Below are 6,097 nucleotides of genomic sequence, written 5' to 3' on the forward strand. Positions count from 1 at the left end.
ATGTACATTTTTTTTCTAACAAATCGGTCCTGTAGAGCATTCTTCAGAGAAAAAGACTAATGAAAAGGATAGCATGTGGACGTAACGTGCTGTTCAAGTCTCTTCTGTACCTACGTTACATCACTGTTCTTTTTGAATCCCTTATTAATTCGGTTCTCTCCGATACACAAGACTCAACTGCTGAAGAGTTACTCAAGCGTCAACTTTATGTTACAAATTAATCTGGATGTAATTAACATTTTACAATGTAGGAAACGGCATTGATTAAGTATCTTTTTCTATTTTCAGTTGTGCTAAAAATAATAACAGATTTCCATTAAAGAAAACATAAGTATGTGTTGAAAATCAGACTTCCGTGCATTTCTCAATGGTTTGTATTGACCAATTACACCAGCCCCTCTCCATCTGCGGAATTGTTATTCCGTGTTTGTTGTGGTTTGGGAGGTGTTTCCAGTGGTAATGTTAGGTGACTCACCCTGCACATATTGGTGTCCAAAATTAAAGCAACAAACCCCTATTTCCCCATCCCGCGTCTAATTCACAAAATAATCATACAAACTGTCAACAGATGTCCGTACGATGTTGTTCTTCATTTAAGATGGCGTTTCGCTCAACGGAAAATCACGCCAACAATGACATAGGGCACCTATCAAATGGAATAGTGTCTGCCGGATAGTCACACATCCACAATAGCTGTGTGCACAGTAACAGACGGTGCAGTATGACACAGAGAAGGCGCCTAGCAGACTCTCTGCGGTGGAGGGCCATAGGAAGAATGGAAGTGGGAGAGCTGCAAACTGATGTGGGCCAATGGCTAAACATGAATCGTTCTGTTGTTTCTCGGATGTAGCGACAGTTTATAGAGACAGAAACTGTATCACAAAGACCAGGGAAGAGCCGAGCACACGTGACATCAAAAAGAGAGAACCGTTATTTGGCTGTAAGGGCACGACGATACCGTCTTTACCGCGCAGCAACTGGTATCTGTCCTCTCAGCATCCACTGGACGTGTTGTATCGAGACAAACGGTGTAGAGAAGGCTTCGACAGAGTGGCCTTTATTGTCGGAGACCTGCTGTATGTGTTCATGACGCATCTTCACAGAAGGGAACGTCTAGAGTGGAGTCGTCAGCATTCCACCTGGACAGTCGAACAGTGGGATAATGTTCTTTCCACAGATGAGTCCCGATTTGGCCTGGAGAGTGATCCTCGACGGTTTTGGATCTGAAGGGAATGTGAAACACGATTTAGAGACCTGAACATTGTGGAAAGAGACCGTTATCGAGGAGGATCAGTGATGGTGTGGGCAGGGATTATGTTGACCACACGAACACCTCTTCATGAAATTGTATGGGTGAATCGGAAAGGTTTAACTGCTGTCAAGTATCGTGACGAGATCTTGGGACCTCATGTACGGTTGTTGCGAGGTGCTGTGCGCCCAGACCTTGTGCTGATGGACGATAATGCCCGACCTCATAGAGCACAAGTGACTGATGTTTTCTTGGAAACGGAAGATACTGCACGCACGGCGTTGCCGGCTCGCTCTCCCGATTTGAATCCCATAGAGCACGTCTGGTTTGCACTAGGGAGACGGGTTGCATCACACAAACATTCATCAACCCCTCTGAAAAACTTGCTAGCAGTTCCGTAGTAAGACTGGGCGTTGTTGCCTCAACATGACATTGACGATGTTATTCATGGCATGCTCCGTCGTCAGGCCTGCGTCGCTGCTCACATGCCATAGTGAGCACATTAACCAGTTGTTGGAATGTGCGTGCAAATCTGTTAACTTGGAAAAAACGAAGAACATTTGCGTCTACCGTTATGCATGTTGCTGTTGTTTACATTCTGTATTCTTTGCATTGTTTCTACTTTGCTGTAACCTGTTTTGTGGCAAAAGAAACTCCACCTTGCAAAATTTTCGTACAGTCATATGTGGAACAAATTCTGTCTTATTAACACATAAGTAATGTAGTGGTTACCACTCGGATCAGGATTTTTCATGGGAGGTGCTGATACTACAGGTGCATTAGACCGAGCTCAGGAGTTGGTGTGCGTGGCTATCATACACCCTAAGGCATCAGTGAAACAGTGTCGTCTGCACACATATTTATTACTTGTGACTTTTACAGTGCAGATTGTCTCCTACGACACAGTGGAAGGTGTGCTGATTAACGCACTCAAGTCCAACAAGGAATGTGAACACAGTGTTTCATCAGCTGCAACAGGGGAGTTCGGAACATACGAATCTTCGAGCTGCCGTTTGAAATTCCGGCCACGCTTGTCGTGAACGCGATGAAGCCTTACGGGGAAGTATTAAGTCACGTGGCAGAAAAGTGGCATACTTTCGAGACGTATTCTGAACTGAATAGAGTGCGTCAGGTGCGAATCGAACTGTGTAAACACATCCCATCGTACGTGACCGTTGGTGACTGTGGAGTGATCGTCATTTATCACGGTCAACCGCGGACTTGTTCAGGGTACGGGCAGGAAGGGCATGTACGACCTGAATGCCTGCAGCGACGCCTCGTCCAGATACCACATGCAGACACAACGCCTCCATCGCAACCGATAACGCTGCTATTACATACGTTGAGGCAGCGAGGAACATGTCGGACGCGGACGTTGTTCCGTTCCATTTACCGACCCCCGCGGGCCCACGTCGACGCAGCCTCCATCGGTACCGTCGCCGTGCTCGACAGCAGCGACCACGTCTGCACCCCAGCCGTGTGAGGAAGGGGAGCGTCAGCAAAACGATTCGAGCTCGGACACGGAGTTGCGGGAGGTGCCTACTGTTTGTCGTGATCCACAGGACGCGGACACGCGTTCCCACAAGCAGAAGTAACCCAAGCGACGAAAGCAGAGGAGGCTGTCTGCAGGAAATGATTCGCGAGATGGTGACACGTTGCAGAAGGATGAGGAAAATCCATCTGCGTCCAGGGCTGTGGACCTCACACCAACGGTTCCTGGTTCACTGCTGGCAACGTCCGCCCAAGGACAAAGCCAAGCTGACGATGCTCAGCTCGCCGACGAGCCCCATTGCGATTTTGCTGATAAGACATCGGATGAACATCATGCGTCGCCTAACGTACCACACCTCCAGCTTGGTGATTGGGCGTCCGAGATGGAAATGGAAAGAATGATACCAGACTCGAGCGACAAAAAGATGCCCACGGTCGACGGATCGTCGGACGGACATCTTCTCTCAGCCGATCAATAATATATATGGTGCGGGTGACAGGAACGGTCGGACGGACGACGAGGTGCATCACATGATCCTGGTGTATCGGATAGGTACAGTCAATGTCAACGGCATTAGTTCCACAATCAAAACTCAGTTGTTAAAGGACATGACTCGGGCGGCGGACATTGATATCGTGTTTCTTCAAGAGGTACGGCCTGATCTGCGCCTGGATGTTTATGGATACGCTTCTTACGTCAACCCAACTTCCGACGGTGATGGTGGTATGGCCATACTACTACGGGATGGCATCGAACCAACGGATATTCAGTTTTTGACATCAGAGAGAGGCATTGCACTCACCATCGGCGCAGTCCACCATGTGAATCTGTATGCACCACCTGGTACTGTGAAGTGTCGAGAGCGAACAATCTATTACTCCACTGAGGTAGCTCCATTGTTTCAAGGCGCTACAGAGCACATGATGGTGGCCGGAGACTTTAACAGCGTCTTACGCCCTGAGGATCAGACCCCTCACCATGTCTCATGTCCAGCCCTTCATCCTATGGTCAGAGATCTAGCTTTGCATGATACATGGACGCTAATCCACCGTGAGCGACGCAGATATACACACTTCACCAGCCATTCGGCCAGCAGGTTGTACAGGATTTATGTCTCCCAAGGTCTTCAGGCAGCAACTGTCGGTTCTGAGCTGTGGCCAACTGCATTCACCGACCATCAGGCGTTCGTCTATGCCGTGACTCTGCCACGGGCCGTAGTAGAGGACCTTGGACTCTTAACATTACCATTCTCCGGGAAGAGGCTTGCCGTGTAGCCGCCACTGATACCTGGCACAAATGTGAGCGACGGCGTCATACCTGTGATTCCACGACACGATGGTGGACATACTACTCCAAATCAGCTCTTCGCCGCACGCTCATGGCGTATGGACGAGACAGGGCGCTTTGACTCCGATCCACCTCTGAGTTTAACTACACGATCTTGCGAGAAATAGCGTCGCAACGACCTTCGCCATAGCGCCAAATGGCCGTCCACCAGACACAGGCACGGCTTCTGCAGGTCACGGCTGACAGATTGGACGGCACGCTGGTTCGATAGACACTGCAAGATTTCATCCCAGAGGAACGTACCTCTCTTTATCACATCGTCAGAGAACAGAGATACCGTAAGAGACGACTCATCACGGCAGTTATTTCTGCGGATGGGCAAGGCGCAGAGACACAGAACGACATACCCGCGCCCTCACAGATTGTTACCGCACACTATATCTAGCAGAACAACGGCGTGACGATGACATTGAGGACGTAAGGCGACGCCACATTCTTGGAGGCCCTCTCGCGGGACGCGAGAAACAAATCATCTGGACCTGATGATCTTCCGCTTGAATTTTATAGCACCTTTTCTGACCTGATAGAGGAAGTTTGGCGGCAGATGTGCTGCGACTCCTGGATCCGGACTTCCGAATCCCCCCAGAATTTTTGGAGGGCATGATCATCCCTGTGCCAAAACCAAACAGGCGGTGCAGACCGCAAGACTTCCGGCCGTTGATGTTATTGGATTACAAGCTGTGCGCCCGAATTCTTCGTGCTCGTCTCCTCGCTATTGTCAAAACATACACAAGGCCTTAAGCTCTTATAGAGATGTTGGTGGCGCTAATGTCGGCATGCCGCTTAGAAGACGCACTCGTGGCGGTTGACCTAGACCACGCGTTTGACCGAGTTGACCACCATTTCTTGCAGGCTGTCTTAGAGAAAATGGGACTATCCCCAATATCGGCAGGTGTGGTCCTCCGGTTCTCCGTCATCCACGGAGCCCCTCCACAGTTCTGGTCAATGGCTACCGCTCGTCACTGTTCACTATTGTGCGCTCAGTGCGAAAAGGATGTCCCCTGTCAGCCTTTCTCTTCGCCGTCGCCATCGAGCCTGCACTTTATGGTCTATGACAGCGTTTGGATGGCATTCGCCTCCGCGATGTGCATTTTAAATGTTGAGCCTATACGGACGATGTAGTATTCTTGGCGAGGTCTGTAGAAGATATATGTACAGCGATTGCGTGGCTTCAGCAATACGGAGAGGTGGCCGGGAGCCATATCAGCCAGCGAAAGTCGCACTACATGGATGTGGGCAGAGGATTGCATTTGAGCACGCCAGTGCCCATTACAAAAGTTCCGGCGATGAAGTGTTTGGGAGTGACCTCCCATGGGAACGTGTAGCTTACAGCACCAGCTACGTATCGCAGACTACTTAATGTGATCCGCACGCAAGTTCGTCTCCATAACTTTCGAACACTTGACTTGATCATGCGGGTACATTTTGTCATCAACGTCTACCTCGCTCCAAATATTAACCATTACACACACGTTCTCCCGATGGCCGCTACGGTAACTGTCAAGTTCCAGGCGGATTTCGGTCATTTCGTCAGCGTGGGTACGGTGTTCAAGAACCGTTACGAGACGCTAACGTTGCCCACACATGCAGGCAGCATTGGAGTGATAAACGTGCACAACAGGGCGCGCGCTCTCTTCCTGCGGAAGATGCATCGCCTACGTGCTTCGAACACGGACACCCTCTCCCTCGTAAACTGATTCAGGAGGTGATGCCTCTGTCCCTCCGTCTGCCGATTCCTGTTGGACATATCACGCCAGCACTGTGTCATATTCGCACCTATCTGATCGACATGAGTTATCTGTTGGATGTCTTGACGACCACGCGGGAACCTATCACCAAGGACTTCTACCGCTACTTTCAACGGGCGCTGCCTGCTAATGAAGTTGAACGCCGACATCCGACAGTTGGCTGGAGGCGGATGTGGAGTAACATACACTCGCCTTTCCTTCCCACCACGGTTAGGGCGCTGTGGTATGTGATAACGACTGGAAAATTCCCCACCCGACAAC

The sequence above is a fragment of the Schistocerca piceifrons genome, chromosome X, assembly GCF_021461385.2.
Source record: "Schistocerca piceifrons isolate TAMUIC-IGC-003096 chromosome X, iqSchPice1.1, whole genome shotgun sequence".
Taxonomy (NCBI): domain Eukaryota; kingdom Metazoa; phylum Arthropoda; class Insecta; order Orthoptera; family Acrididae; genus Schistocerca; species Schistocerca piceifrons.